This window comes from Monodelphis domestica, chromosome 8 (assembly GCF_027887165.1).
Source record: "Monodelphis domestica isolate mMonDom1 chromosome 8, mMonDom1.pri, whole genome shotgun sequence".
Lineage (NCBI taxonomy): Eukaryota > Metazoa > Chordata > Mammalia > Didelphimorphia > Didelphidae > Monodelphis > Monodelphis domestica.
The window spans coordinates 126,936,173-126,952,836 of record NC_077234.1 but is presented as its reverse complement, the minus strand read 5'-3'; the positions used below and the strand labels follow the sequence as shown (position 1 = coordinate 126,952,836).

General features: G+C 38.6%; 1 long non-coding RNA gene and 1 other non-coding gene across 6 annotated transcripts in view; both read left to right on the top strand.

Annotated features, from left to right (window-relative positions):
- Window positions 1-2,039: 2,039 nt before the first annotated feature.
- On the top strand, window positions 2,040-2,146 carry LOC130456034 (U6 spliceosomal RNA). The gene has a single exon (XR_008914311.1). It is a non-coding gene; the product is annotated as a U6 spliceosomal RNA (small nuclear RNA).
- Window positions 2,147-11,807: 9,661 nt separating this feature from the next.
- Window positions 11,808-16,664, top strand: part of LOC103102053 (uncharacterized) — a 111,893-nt gene continuing 107,036 nt past the window's right edge. For all 5 annotated transcript variants that reach the window (XR_008914091.1, XR_008914092.1, XR_008914093.1 and 2 more), the window contains exon 1: window positions 11,808-11,856. This is a non-coding gene — a long non-coding RNA (uncharacterized LOC103102053). The remainder of the gene's footprint in view (window positions 11,857-16,664) is intronic.

The window sequence follows — 16,664 nt, the reverse complement described above, 5'->3', positions numbered from 1 at the left end:
CCTTTCCCTGGGTTTCCTCTTATCCCTTAATTGCATGAGATGATTAATCGTTTTTTCCTTTTTCCGAACTTCCAGTGGAGTGATTTAACAAAGTAATTTACCTTCTGGGAGAGATCAGCTAAAACCACCCCCTCCCCGCAAAACAGTGATTTCGATGTTAAAAATGACTGATAAACACTTGATGGATTCAAAGGAGCGGATTTCGAAAGATCAGGGTGCCCCCAAAGAGCAGTTTGTCTCCCCTGCCTAATTCAGTAACAGGGAAGCTGCTTTACTAGCAAATGTGACTTGATCAATAGACCTTGCATTTGCCACAAGAAATGACCTTTCCTGGTTAATGTGTAACTGATGATTGTTCCTCCAAAGGAGTCTGAATTTTACAGTATAGAAATACACCATTTCCATCCAGCACCCTATAACACTAAAGCATGTCAAATGGCCCTATAAAGTCCTAGCGCTATATATGGCATTATAGAGTGGGCAGAAGATATATCCGTTGTGCCCCCGACAGTGTTCCAGGTTCTTCAGACATGAAGTAACTTTGCTGCAAGGTTTAGACAACTGGGGAAATCAAGGACGCCACTTTTCACTTTTCTTTGTGGTTTTTTTCTGTTTTTGTTTTTACTAGTTTCTTTTTTAAAAGCATTAATGGTGACAGTGAAGGATGTTGAGTGATAACCCAGTGGCGGAAGGAAAAGTACTCCATTCTCTAAAAGCAAATTACCCGAAAATCTTTGTTGTGGAAAATTAAAACTAATGACATGTTCATGCTGTATTGCAAAACTGCCTGTAGCCCAATTTCCCAGCGTGAGATGCTGTTTATTTTCAAACTTAAATAACTCGTCCATTTAATAATTTACTTTTCCCCATTACTGAAAAAGTGCCGCTGAAATCAGCTCGCTTTCTATACATTGCAAATTGGCAAGAACAAGCATGAGCCAAAGAATTGTCAGTCTTTCAGCTGTTTTCTTGTAGAAAGAGTAAGTTGAAGCTCTACATATGTGTGTGTGCTTATAGATATGTATGTGAATTCATTTAACTTTCTTTAAAATATTGGTTTTTCTCTTTTGAAGTCAATTTCCACAAAGATTTGCCACCTTAGGCTTGCAATGGCTATTAAAAAAAAGGGGGGGATATCTTGGGGGCAGCTGGGTGGCTCAGTGAATTGAGAGCCAGGAGTAGAGATGGGAGGTCCTAGGTTCAAATCTGACCTCAGATACTTCCCAGCTGTGTGACCCTGGGCCCATGTCAATTTAAACTCTAATGCCTTGTCCTTACCACTCTTCTGCCTTGGAACCAATATATAGTATTGATTCTAAGATGGAAGATAAGAGTTTTAAAAATTTAAAAAGGGATATCTTCCCAGCTGTGTGACCCTGGGTAAGTCACTTAACCCTCATTGCCTAGCCCTTACCACTCTTCTGCCTTGGAACCAATATATAGTATTGATTCTAAGATGGAAGATAAGAGTTTTAAAAATTTAAAAAGGGATATCTTCCCAGCTGTGTGACCCTGGGTAAGTCACTTAACCCTCATTGCCTAGCCCTTACCACTCTTCTGCCTTGGAACCAATATATAGTATTAATTCTAAGATGGAAGATAAGGGTTTTGAAAATTTTAAAAGGGATATCTTCCCAGCTGTGTGACCCTGGGTAAGTCACTTAACCCTCATTGTCTAGCCCTTACCACTCTTCTGCCTTGGAACCAATACATAGTATTGATTCTAAGATGGAAGATAAGGGTTTTAAAATTTTAAAAAGGGATATCTTCCCAGCTGTGTGACCCTGGGTAAGTCACTTAACCATCATTGCCTAGCCCTTACCACTCTTCTGCCTTGGAACCAATACATAGTATTGATTCTAAGATGGAAGATAAGGGTTTTAAAAATTTAAAAAGGGATATCTTCCCAGTTGTGTGACCCTGGGTAAGTCACTTAACCCTCATTGCCTAGCCCTTACCACTCTTCTGCCTCAGAATCAATACACAATATGAGGGTTTTAAAAATTAAAAAATAAAAAAAATAAAAAATGGGATATCTAGTGCTCACTTTGACAGTATGTACATTAAAACTGGAACAATACAGAAAAGATCAGCATGGCCCCTGTGCAAGGATGACATGCAAATTCATGAAGCGTTCCATATTTTTATACAATGTTCCAGGACAATTTTGAGGACTTCTGACAGAGAATGCTGTCCACCTCCAGAGAAAGACCTGTTGGAGTAGAAATGCAGATGGAAACATGTGATTTATCACTTGCTTATTTGGTTATCGTTTTAGAGTTTGGGTTCTACCAGATTATTCACTTACAAAAATGAATACTCTGGACATCGGTTCTGTGTGCTACCACCTCTAGGACCCACATTGAATTGTTTGTCAGCTCCGTGAGGGGCAGGGAAGGAGGGAGACAGCATGGGTCATATACTTTAGAAAGCTTATGCATGTGGAAATTTGTTATTAAAGTAAAAATCAAGCTTGCCTCCGAAATAGGATACTTTCATATATATGTGCCCACATATATATGTGTTTATTATACATAAACTCTCTCTCTATATATAAAAATAGAAATAAAGTGGTTTTCTATGACAAGTGACTTAATCAGGTGACTGAGACTGTGGTGGGGGACACTCCAGGCCCGCTCCATTGTGGGGGATGGCACCCGGCAGTGTATTTAGATTAGCCTGGAGAGAATTTGCCTAGGTGACAAAGAAAGGTAAGCTCTCTCCTGCTTCTGGTAAACACCCTTATTGTTCTCCATCCCGGCTGGCTGGAATGAAAGCAATGCTGCAAAGCTAATTACTGCCATAATGAAAGAAACCACTCATGGATTTGGAATGTGCTAATTCAGTTGGGTCGGAAACCCTGTAGATATCATTTTTTCCCCTTTCTACAGGTGTGCTTGGCTTTATTCACTGCTTTTCAGTTATGTGGTTAAACGCCAAAATAGTCATGATGAATATTCTTCCTGACAGTTTCTCATTGTCCTTTGGGTGCTCTAGCAGACACAGACACACTCACAAGTTGCTGCCCAGGTTGGCAGAGCAGTAACCAACCAAGCGATCGGACTCCGCAGGGTGACAGGCATCTCTTTTCCCCGAAAATTCCAATTGAAGTCAATAGTCATACTTGCTCTCATTTTTGATCTTTACCCATCTTTTGGTTTGGCATCATCTTCTGTGCCAGCTATTTCCCTTCTCCTTCCCTTCCTTCAGATAGCCATCCCTGGTAACCAAGAGAGGGGAAACTCACCTCTGAGGTGAGTCTGTGGGCATGTGCACTGCTCCAAACTCATCCTCCCTCCCATCAATTCATTCAGAGGAATTACAAAGCTGAAGCAGACTTGGGCTTCATCTACTTTTGCCTCATACCTTCTTTCAAAGAGTATCTGATTTTTAAAAAGCTCTTCAACAGTACATCCCGCCCCACCATTTTCAACATCCCAAATTCACAAAGCACTTCAAAAATAATGCTCACCCCTCAGGGAGGTGAGTGCTCTCATTGTTCCTGTTTTAAAGATAAAGAAACTGAGGTGGGGGCAGCTAAATGGCTCAGTGGATTGAGAGCCAGCCTCAGTTAAATTCTGACCTCAGACACTTCCTAGCTGTGTGACTTTGGCAAAGTCTCTTAACCCCCAAGGCCTACCCTTTATTATCCTTTTGTCTAGGAACCAATACAAAGTATTGATTCTAAGATGGAAGGAAAGGGTTTATAAAAAATAGAAGGGAAAGAAGGAAAGGAGGGAGGGAGAAAGAAAGGAAGGAGGGAGGGAGGGAGGAAGGAACGATAGAAACTAAAACAAGGTAAAGTTAATGACTTCCTCAGGGTCACTCAGCTAGTAACCCACTGAGATCATATTTGAAATCAAATCTTGCCTCCAAATCCATACCACCTAACTGCCTCTAAGCAAACCTGAATCCCTTCCTTCATTTTAATAATTTTTTTTTGCCAGATTTCAATGATACGGAGGAGGCAATCTACAGTCATATTATTTTTCTCCTTAGAAAGTTAGAAAATTTCCAACAGGAGGATCTTTTAGTGGATTTATTTTTCCAGTGATTACTTACAGACTCAATTTGTTATCTTGTCATCAGAATTTTGCAGCCATACTTAATAAGCCAAGTTGGGACTTATGTAGTAGAAACCATGTAAGTTCTTTTTTGGCCTGTTTTAATTTAATATCTAAGGTTTAGACAACCCTTGGAGAACTAAGATTTTCCTAGTTACCAGGATAAAATTCTGACAGAGGTTAGGGATTCACTTTAAATGGTGATTATCTTTATTTTCAGAAAATCTGATTTAAAATGTCAAAATTGATCCGAGTTTTTACTAAGCTCACCATTTTGACCTAGGCGAACATTAATGAAAAGTTTCCTAATTACAGCTGTTAGCCTAAGATGATCTTTCAGGTATAATTAGACTTGAAGGGAAGACTGCAAAGACCCTCCATAAAATGCGGTCCCCAGCTCCCTCCATAGTGCTTACCTGTAATTAAGTTGCATTTGCTGAGCTGATATTCTTTAAAAGGAGCATTACCATTACAAAGCTCAATTATTCATGGCCAAACAAAGTCTATGCAGGTCCCTCCAACAAAGCAGTATTCTCTTTTACAATTGTTATTTTTGAAGTATCTTCAAACAGAACTAACACACATTGTCTAGGTAAACAGGCATAGCTCTGGGCTACTTGACTGTTTACTTGCTCCGTCTATTTTCCCACAGGGCTCAGTCTCAGCCCATACCCACTTTACTTCCCCAAACAGACACTCCAAACTCCCCAAGATTCGGGCACAATCAAATCCCTATCTGGGAGCGCTTCCCCCCAACACGAACTCTCAGCTCTCCGCATTCCTCCCTGCTGGTCGGAAAGTTCGGTGGGGGTTTGGGAAGACATTTTCACCACAGTTTTCAATGAGCAAAGGCAGAAAGACAAAGAAGTCAGTTGAGATCCGAATGTGTTTATCCTGGAGCATCTATGAATAACCTCTTTTAATCAGTGCCCAAGGAAAACTAGACCAAATGGCTTAGATGATGCCTATCTCCAAAGGGTTCGAGCTGCTTTGCATATTAAAAGTGAAGTCAATGAAAGGTTTGCTCCTATAGCTGGGCTCCTTGGTTTGTATGGCTCGTTACCATAGAAACTTCACTATACCGGGCAGCCCAGCTAGAGTTAAGGCTTGCTTCAAGAATGCACAAAACCTGGCCATTGTGTCATTCTTTCTTATGACTTATTAGGCAAAAAAAAATGATGACCACAGATTGGGGCTGACTAGCCCTCTCTATTAGCAATCACTCAGAATCACACAAGAATTCAGAGTTGGAAGTAACCTGGATAGCCATCTAGTCTGAATTGTACCCCCCAAAGCCTCGGAACATACCCAAAGTGGTCACACAGCCTTTGCTTGAACCTAGTCACTGTGGAAGCAACTGATTCTACTTTGGGGTAGTGCTAGTGACTGAGAAAGGCACTGGTAGGTAGTAGAGTGGATAGAGGGCTGGTCTTGGAGTCAGGAAGACCTGAGGTCAAATCCAGCCTCAGACACTTAATAGCTATGCGATCCTATAAGTCACTTAACTTTGCTTGCCTCAGTTTCCTCATCATTTAAATGAGCTGGAGAGGGAAATGGCAAACAACTCCAGGGTTTTTGCCAAGAAAACCCCAAATGGGGTCACAACAAATTGGCCCAGATTGAAACAACTAAATAGCAACAAGGACTGGGGAGTCTACCATCCCTTTAAAAAGCAAACCAAACAAAACTTTTAATTTATTGCTTCCTGTTTGGCAGATCAATCCTAATCTCTTTTTTACAAGACAGCTATTCAAATGCTTGAGGACTACAGTAATTGATTCCCCTAAATCTTTTCTTCTCCAGGCTAAACGTCCCTCCTTTTCCACTCCAGATAGAGGGCTCCACCAAGCCTTTTGCCATTCCAGTTACCCTCTCCAGTTTCTGGATGTCTCAAGACTGTAAGGCTAGATTTGAGTGCCCTGGACTATAGGTCTGGTGCTCTAGCCACTGAACCACCTAGCTGCCCCAAAACTGTTATGTTTCTTTTGAATAATGTATACTCAACTGCAAATTTAGCCATAGCAGGAAGTTTTATGTCACTGGTATTTCTAACTTACATTGTTGTTGCCTAAATGTTTCTAGTTATGACAGAGAACAGATAGAGTAAAAGATGAAAATCAGTTAAAATAGCTCAATTTCACAGAAAGTGAAGTCCTAAACAAAACCCAAAAAGCCTCGCGACAGACTTGTGGCCTCAATTGTATGCAAATAAAGGGACAACTCTCCTTTTAATTAAGAGTTGCCAGATACTTGGAAATACATTATCAGGAATCTTTTGTTAGGGATGCCATTCCTGGATTTTGAGTCACACCCAATCCCTCTTTTAGAGGCCATTCTCTCAGCCAAGTAGTCACTTAGTGCCATGGCTTTGGGGACCAACTGTAGACCTCCAATTTTCTCTTCTTCAAAATGTAACATTTGATCTTCTCACTGGCTATTTTGTAACTGAAGAATATGGTTGCCCAATCAATCAGCATTTATTAAGTATTTACTATGTATCAGTCACTTCCAATTTGAGATATAAAAACAAAGTGAACTAGGAGCTTATAGCCTAAAAGAAGAGGCAATATGATTAATGAGAATGGATGGACAATATCTACAAAGAGAATTAAATGCAAAGTAGTTGTGCAGACAAATACAGGAGTATTTGCAGGGAATTACAGGCAGTAACTGAATTGAGTCATGAAGGAAATCAGGAGTTCCTAGAGGTAAAGGTATGGACGCCATTCATTCTAGGTTTGGGTGACAATGGAGAGGAAAGATGGCGTGGCCACTGTGTAGAATAGGAGATGTTGGATTCAGGAATATGAGTAGGGGAGACATTTTACAAAGGCTGGAAGGAAGGAAGGAAGAAGCGAGGCTGTGAAGAGATTTACACGTTAAACAGAGGAGTTTATATTGATCCTAGAGGAAATAGGCAAGCATTAGAATTTAATGAGTAGGAGAAGAGCATGACTAGGTCAATGCTTTAGGAAAACCTCTGTGGAGATGATATGGAAGATGTTGTAGAAGTGGGGAGGTCATGAAGCAGGGCAGTGTTAGTGGAGATAGGGGGGTATGACCAGATTTAGAAACTGGATTGAACATATGGGGTGAGTGGGAATGAAAAGGCAAGGATAATTGTGAGACTGCAAATTTGGGTGACTGGGAAAAGTCACTGAAAAGTAAAGTATAGGAGAGACTCCTAGAGTAGTGAGAATCCATTCATCAATGGGTAGTTGTGTGTAGTATGCCAGTCTCTCAACTATTATCTGTGCTGGTTGCAAAGAATTATATTCAAGATATGATTCCTGTCTTCAGGGAGTTTATAACCTGGTTGGAAAGAAAAGATATAAACATTAAAACCAACTGAGAAATCAAGCATTGTATGATAAATGTCAAAAGGATGCCCTTTTTCTAGTTCTGTTTCAAAGTAGCTCAGGTTCCTCTTGAGGGAGCATAGTCAGTGCTTGTGGACAAAGCAGCTCTTGAACAGAACTTTAAAGTTTTAACAAGCTTAAAAAAAGGTGAGTAGGAGAGAGAAGGATAACCTACCAGAAGAGAATGGATCTGACAAAGGCATAATAGTAAAACTTCCCAGGATGCTCCTAGGGGATAGCCAGTGGGGTCAACCCAGTTGGAGCAGAAAGCTGGATGGGAGTGATAATAATAGCTAACATTTGTAATAGCACTTGAAGGACCAGAAGGTATTTTACATATATTAACTCATTTGATCCTAGAAAGGAATCTTTATTTCTGTTTTACACATAGGAAAACTGAGGCAGGGTGGCACAGATTTTAAAGGTCTGGGCAGGATTTGAAGCTGGTCTTTTCAACTCCAAGCCCTGCACTTTCTCCACTTTGTTAGACTGCCCCTTATAGAGAATAAAGCTGGAATCCCAGGTTGATGATAGATTGGTGGATGGCCTTAAATAGCTAGATTTTAATCCTGTAGGCAAGAGTCACTTAGTGAGTTTTGGAGCAGGGAAGGAATAGGACCAGAGTTGTACATTAAGAAATTTAATCAGCTAGTTTGTATGTAGTACAGATTAGAGCAGGGACTGGAGGCACTGAGAAAAATTAAGAGGTTGTTGCAAAATGAGGACATGAGGAGATAAAGGGCTTCATTGGGTTTTTGCTTTAAAAACTGAGCAAATTTTAAACTTGTAGGGATCAAGCCCCTATCAGAAGTGAGATTTCTTCGGCTATCAAGGATAAGGAATTGTAGGGAACAAGTTAACAAATAACCTTTAGTCAAGATTTTACCAAGACATGAAAATCATTGCAGGAAAGCCAAAGATTAAATAATACTAGTTCAAAGATCTACCAGACACTTAAATTTAACTGAGTCAAAGAAAAGGCATTTCGATATTGTAGCATTCTTTATCTTTTCTCCCCCCAAATTTCCAACCCTCCTTCCTCCCATTCCAAACAAAATAAACAAATCCCCATCACACAATTGCTAGAATTTGCATAGTACTTTAAAGTTTGCAAAGCACTTTACATATATTATCTCATTTGATTCTCACAAAACCCCTCTAAATAGACGTTATTACCTGCTTTTTACTATTGAGGAAATGGTCAAGTGATTGCCTAGGGCTACATAGCTAATTTAGGAGGCTGCAGTTCCACTCAAGTCTTGGACTCTCAAGTGTAGCCCTGTCTACTCTGCCTAGTAGGCTATGCCTCTGGGATGAAAACTACCAGCTGGAAAAAAAAATCAGTTGGCTATTTTTGACTACTTTAGTGACTGAATTTGATTGACTGTGTGACCAAACCAATTATTTGTCTAGAAATCCATCAGGAAAAAAGTGCCCCATAAAAGGGATCTATCTTCAAAGTGGTGTAATCATGGTAGATGGGGACAGGTCCATGGCCCCTGCCAAGGTTCTACTTCTCAGTTAAGTCCACTAAAGGTTTTAAAGCCCCGCAAGCTCACTTTTCTCATTGCTTCGTCTCACCCTGCTCCAATCTATATTCCACACTAATTATGACTTAATTAAACTCAGCTCAGGTCAGGTTCTTTCTCTAGCTCAAAACTTTCAGTGACTCCTTGTTGCCTGTAGGCTTAAAATACAATTTCTTACTTTAGCTATTCACGAATGTCCACAATCTCATTAACACAGAATTCTAGGCTTCTCTACAAAGGCAGCCTAGCAAAGTGGAGAGTGCATGGGACCTGGAGTTGGGAAGACCAGCTTCAAATTCTTCCTCTTGAGTCATTTTTTAGTCTGTCATGTTGGACATTTAGAGACCCCATTTGGGGTTTTATTGGCAAAGATAATGGAGTAGTTTGCCATTTCCGTCTCTAGATCGTTTTACAGATGAGAAACTGAGGGTCAAGTGACTTGCTGTGGGTCCCACAGCTAGGAATTGTCTGAGGCCAGATTTGAACCTGAGGCCTGGCACTCTATCCAATGTACCACCTACTTGCACCAGACACTTTAAAGCCTTGTTACCTTTCCCATAAATTAATAACAGCCTAGGACAGATGGTGAACCTTTTAGAGATGGAGTGCTGGGACCTGCCCCCTTCCACTCCCAGACTGAGTGCCAACCCAGCCCTCCCATTTCACTCCCCAGCATAGGGGAGGGAGGAAGCTCTCCCATTGGCTGCTGGGCAGTGGAGACCAGGGAAGTGAGGAATGACCTCAGGCACATGGAGAGGGGGAGGGGAGCAGCTCTATCTCAGTCCCTCTAGCTTTCTAGTAAGGAACTCTGGTGGGTGACTGCAGGTGTGCCCACAGAGAAGGCTCTGTGTGCCCTTTGTGGCACATGTGCCATAAGTTCAGCATCACTGGCCTAGGCTATAGAAGTGAGGTGTTAGAAAATCTTGCTGTATTTCTGCCCTGCTCAGAGCACATCTGAAATATTATATTTAATTGGGGGTATCACAATTTGGGAAAAATATTGAAAATGGTAGTGTATCCAAAGTCAGGTGATTAAGATAGTTAGGAACTAGAACAAGAATAGGAGAACTGGGAACTAGAGAGGTCTTAGTAGCTTTAGGCCACCTAAGTGAGAGAGGAAGCTGGGACAAGGATTTAAAAATGGTTTGATTATGAAGGGATCAGGGAAATGGTGTCCTGCTTGTCTATAAGCTTCCTTTTTTTTTTTAATTTTTAATTTCCCGTGGTGGGATCCTGAGAGCTAGTTTGCTTAGATCTCCTGGGGAAATCCTACCAAGTATATCAATAATAATGAATAAATCAAGAGGCTTTTAACCAGATATAGATTAAGAAGACTGGAGGTAAAAAAAAGCAGAGAGATTGAGTTTGCAGAGTAAAGTTTGCAGAAGGCAAATCATATTTGAAAGGATGATCCTTAGAGTGTATGGGGAATGTCCATACTTGTCTTTAGGATCACATCTTTAATGGGAGTGACATTTTGACTGCACATGTTCAGAACATAGCATTAAAAACTTGCTTAATTATAGCACTAACAAGGCTGACATTCAGGGAGTAACATATGCTATGAACTGACGGTTTGGGGGATAGGAATTTAATTTTAGTCAATCATATAAGTGTCTAATTGTTCTCTGATTGTTAATGAGAAGATGAAATTAGCTGTATTATTGTGAGTGAAATTTATATTAGACAAATATCTGATGAAAGGGAATCAATGAACGCCTGAATATAAGTTCCACCTGACATGAACTTGCTCTGTGATCTCGTCAAATGACTTGCATTAGCCTCTTAGGGCCCCTGTAGGATAAGTTGCAACCACTTGCTGACCTGTATTGAGAGAGAATTTCTTCTGGAAAAGTTCCCTATACCAATGAAATCACAAGTCTGTGAAGTCACGGGGCTTCTAGTGAAAGCTATGTGAATTTTTCTTTTAAGACTATCTTCCCTGCAAAATCAAAGTAGATGGATTGTTTAACAAAAGGCAGAAACACAGTGGAACGAGTTACTATGATTCAAGCAAGAAATTGTAAAGGAAATTATTTTTTAAAATCCCAATACATGTATATAGCTTTGTTGTTTTTGTTCAGTCATCTCTGGCTCTTTGTGACTCTATTTGGGGTTTTCTTGAAGATACTGAAGTGGTTTGCCATTTCCTTCTCCAGCTTACTTTACAGATGAAGAAACTAAGGCAAATGGAGTTAAGTGACATGCCCAGGGTCACAGTATCTGAGGCCAGATTTGAACTCAGGAAAATGTCTGAATGCCCAGCACCATTCTCTGTGGGATGGCTAATTTACACTAACTTCTTAAAGATGATTATCATTGAAAACAACCCTTTCAGATGCAAGCAAGGTCTGAGGAAGTGACAATGATCAGGAAATGAAAGTCTTAAAAAATGGAAATAGATAAGCTACTTTTCAGAATTAATTTTTTATGGACTTTGAAAACTTTAGACATGTTTCTGTTTGTCCTAGTATTTGTTTTGTTCCAGTACCTCTAATGATTATGTTTTGTAATTCAAACACCCATTATTTTGTGGATGTCTTAGAAACATTTATAATTGTGCAGTAAAAAAAAGAAAAAAAATTATTAGAAAATATGTAACTGTGGAACAACTAAATTCTTCAAGGGAAAAGGTTCCTTGATTGGTTGAAGAGTATTTCCAAGTTTAGGGGATTTACATGACAGAAATGAGACAAACTAAAGTATTTCTGGGGTCTGATGTACTGTAGCAAACAAGGGAAGTGAATACTAAGCCTAGGTCTGGTGTTAGGGTAGAAAGCAATGTGTTTATGCTGTTAGGTCACAAATGGCACCATCACAATCCTGAATTCTCTTTCTTTAGAGCTAGTCTTGCAAAGCAGGTGTAGCTGTAGAGAAAACTCTGCCCCATTTTGCAGGGAGAAGGTAAGGGTTGGACACTGGTGGGAGTATAAGAGAAAGGAACATAGAAGGCTGAGCAGGTTAGAAGGAAAGGTCAACATGTGTTATCAATTCTCTCATCAATTATCAATGGAGGATGGCCTACTAGGGTTCCTGGACCAGGGCTCAAGCCCTGAGGGTCTGGAATGGCCCTGTTATATTTGCCTTACTTTATTAAGCTCTGGTAGAACCTAGGGTAGCATTGGGCAGCAGGTGAGGTGTATTTTCTTTCTTTGGTGCCTTCCAACAATTTGTGGTGAGTTGGTATTCTTTTATAGAATTTGTCGACTGGTAGCAAACTATTCAAAGTAGATTATATTTCATATATTTGAAACATACTTGTGTATTTTTATGGTATGATATATTTGAATTTAATTTCTCTGGTTGTTAATGAGAAAATGAAACTACCTATATTATTGTGGAAGAAATTTGTATTAGTCTGTTAACATGTGACATAAGAAGACGAGGCTGGTCCTTTGCTTCATTTTGATCTTTCCTTTGAGGTAAAGATCTGACCTTGAGTTTTGAAAGGTCAGGAGAAGGGTCAGGCTTCTGTCTGGAAGTCCTGGAGCTGTAGTCTATACAGCTTGTTTGGCAGCCATCACAGCATCTATTTAGAGGATCCCGAACCTCAGGGATCCAGTCTAGGATAGCACTCATCTCTGGAAGCATGTATGGAAGATCATGTAGATCTTTCCAAGCTTGAGGGGTTTTTAAGTCAGTCTGTTCATCATTTCTTATGGCACAATAGATTGACATCAAGATTCAGATATGTAGACACTGTGCACAGCCCTCCTCATAGACTTGGGGAGTATAACAGAGGAGAGTGGGCATCTAAGCGGGTGGTGGGAAGTGTTTATATTTTTAGTTTGTCTTTGAAATATCTCTTTGTGTGTGTAAGAATGGTATGAGTTTTAGATGATAACCTTCTACCCTTAAAAAAAGTAGCTGGATCAAGATCGATGGAGGTACAATAGTAATTCATTAGAGGGATTGATGAAAAGGGTAAAGAAAAAGAATCTGATGAATTAGAGAATGGCAGAAGGTTGTGGTGTTATTGTTGGGTGATGAGATGGAATGATTCTGGGTCCCAAATAAGACACATTCACTCTGAATATGGACTCAAAATATTGAGTGAACTCTGTGTCTCTTGAATAGTGTTCTTTCCTCTAGCAAAGACTGGTATGTTTATTATATCATGTGAATTCAAACCAATAAGATAGAATTTGCCTTGGATTGATGGGTCCTTCTCCCATTTTACATGGAATTATTAATTTGTATCTATTAATTTAGTTTTAATGAATTATAAACAATATTGGGAATCTCAGAGAAAAGACTACCCTTTATGTAACTTTGGTACAGACTTATTTATGGAATACCCAATTTAAAGGAAAGAAGTAATAGAGCTTAAAGTCTTTCAATCCAATTTAGCAAAACTATGCTATGAAGAGCTTTTTTTTTTCCTTCCTTGCACCTGATTATATAGCACTGTTGACTTTCAAGATAAAGAGTATCAATCTAAAAAAATACAGAACTACCAAAGTGGTTATAGTAGAACTAATCTTTAATCAGCCCAAAGGAGACAATGTGCTTATGATCACCACACACCACACAGATCTACCACTCTGGACTCTGGGAACACTATCTCTGGGAAAGTCACCAATAATGTAAATTTTCACTCAACTGTAGAACTCAGATTCTTTTATATACTTTAGGGAATATAGGAAAGAAAGGACAACTGATTGGCTTCCATAGAGATTAGGGAAAGAGGATATAAGTGGATTTTTTTCTTAAATGATACAAGCATCTACTTAAAATCATCAGCAGAAGTTAGAAGGCTTCCCAAGATGATTAGGAGTGAAATAAGGATGCCCATTATTACCAGTATAATTTAATTTAGTATTAGAAATGCTAGCAATAGTAATAAGAGAAGAAAAATAAATAGAAGGAATCAGAAGGGCAAAGAGGTCATAAAACTATCTCTGTTTGCTGATGACATGAAGGTATATGTAGAAAATCCCAGAAATTCAACTAAAAAGCTAGCTGAAACTATCAATAATTTTAGCAAAGTAGCAGGATATAAAATAAATCCACTAAATTAGCATTTTTATATGTTACTAACAAAACCCTGCAAGAAGAGATAGAAATAGATACTCCACTCAAAATAACCACAGGTAGAATAAAATACCTGAGAGTATACCTGTCAAAACAAACCCAGGAACTACATGAACATAATTAGAAAACCCTTTTTACACAAAGTCAGATCTAAATAATTGAAGAAATATTAATTGTGCATGGATGGGCAGAGCCAACATAATCAAAATTATAATCCTACCTAAACTAATCTAATTATTCAATTCCATCCTAATTAAGTTAGCAAAAATTTATTTTATTGAGTTAAAGATAATAAAATTCATTTGGAAGAACAACAGATTAAGAATATCAAAAGAATTAGTGGGGTTCAGGGAATGTAAAAGAAGAAGGTCTGGCAATATCATATTGTAAACTGTAATATAATGTAGTAATTATCAAAACTGTCTGGTACTAGCTATTGAATAGAAAGACAGTAGAACAGAACAGATATATAAGAGGCAACAATAAAAGAGTATAGTAATCTGGTATTTGACAAAATCACAGATCAGATTTTTGGGAAAAGAAATCTGGAAATATGGTAGAAACTAGGTATAGACCAATACTTTATACCATTCATCATGATAAGATAAAAATGGATACATGAGCTAGATAAAAAAAAAAGATACTATAAGTAAATTAGAAAAGGGAACAACATACTACCTATCAGATTTATGGATAGAAGAATTTATGAATCAGCAACAGATAGAATGCCTTGTGAAATGTAAAATGGATAATTTTGAATACAGTAAATTGAAAAGTTTTTGTATAAATAAAATAAATAGTGCCAAGATTAGAAAGAAAGCAGAAAATTGGGAAAAAATTTTTATAGACAGCCTCTCAGATAGAGGAATTGTATCTAAAATATATAGTGAATTTTGTCAAATTTATCAGAATAAGAACCATCTCCCAATTGATAAATGGGCAAAAGATATGGAAAACAATTTTCAGATGAAGAAAATCAAAGCCATATATAGGTATATGAAAAAAAATGCTCTAAATCACTACTTATTAGAGAAACATAAACCAAAAACAACTCTGAAATATCACTACACACACACACACCAGACTGGCTAAAATGACAAAAGGGTAGTGACAAATGTTGGAGGGGATGTGGAAAAATGGGAACACTAATGCACTGTTGGTGGAACTGTGAACTGATTCAACATTTTGGAGAGCAATTTGGAATTACATTTAGAGTTATAAAACTGTGTACATCCTTAGACCTAGAAAGCTGGGTGTATTTCCCAAGGAGAAAAAGGAAAAGAACCCATATGTTCCAAAATATTTAGAGCAGCTCTCTTTGTGGTAGCAAAGAATTGGAACGTGAGGAAATGCCCATCAATTGGGGAATGACTGAATAAGTTGTAGCATATGACTGTGATGGAGGAATACTATTGTGGCATAAGAAATGATAAACAGACTGACTTTAAAAAACCCTCAAACTTGGAAACATCTACACGAGGTAATGAACAGCAAAATGAGTATAACCAGGAGAACATTATATAGAACCACAGAACTAATGCTGGAAGAATAAATTGTATGTTATCTCCAGAAAGTGAACAGAGAGGTAAAACGAAGACTTAATTTATACGAACATGTTGGCCTCCTGATATCCTTTGAGATACAGGGGCAGGTGAGGAGAGGCTGTGACACTTATGGACAGAATTTATTATGTAGATATGAAGAAAAGTATGTTAAGACAGATGGGAGACTTGTGATTTCACTATTTTCTTTTTCTTTGTATATGGAAATGCTTGTATTGTTTGGTTTTTGTAAACATTTGGAATCATAAACAATTTTTGGAAAAAAAAGGGGATGTAGCCAGAGGCTAGAATACCTGGGAAAAGTCTAATTACTATAAGAGAAAGTAGGAAGACAAAAAGGGCAAAACAGATTTGATTTTATCTGCTAATCCAAACTAAGGTAATCAATCAATGGGTACTAGAAGGTTTGTTCAGTCTGGGACAAACCTCCTACTAATCTTATCTAGGGTGATCAAGGAGTGCTTATGGGGTTCATACAAGGAGAGTGAAAGAAAATATCAATAGAGAGAAATGTGGATACAAATTATCAAAATTAGAGACAAGGAGGTTTAATCTAAGAGGCTGCCTTGCAGTAGTGGATAGACAGTGGGCATTGGAGTTCCAGTCCCGTTTCTGAGGCATACTGGCTGCTTAAAGAGGATTCCAGGCAACATTTGAAGATGCAGAATAAGTGTCAGTGATCCCTACCTTTACACATGAGGAACCTGAGGCAAATAGAATGAAGTGACTTGTCTAGGGCCACACAGATAATAAATATCTGAGGCTGGATTTGAACTCAGGAAGACATGTCTTTCTGCCTTTCAGGCTTGGTGCTCTATCCACTGTGCTACCTAGCTGCCCCTAAATGTTTGATCTGGTGTAATTTAAGACAAAAAAGTATGAAGCAAATAAAATATTACTGGTCTTATTTTGGCATGAAATTTAGGTCATATTATACCCTACTACTTGTTGATTCATGGACTCATTTTACTAGATTTCTATTAGTTTTATGATCTGAAATAGGAAATGTACAGAGCCAAGAGAATTCGTATTGACTATGTAACTAAATGTGAACTGACCTCACCTCCTTCTAGGAGCATTTCATGAAGCTAGAGTTGTTAGAATTGTGTGTGTGTA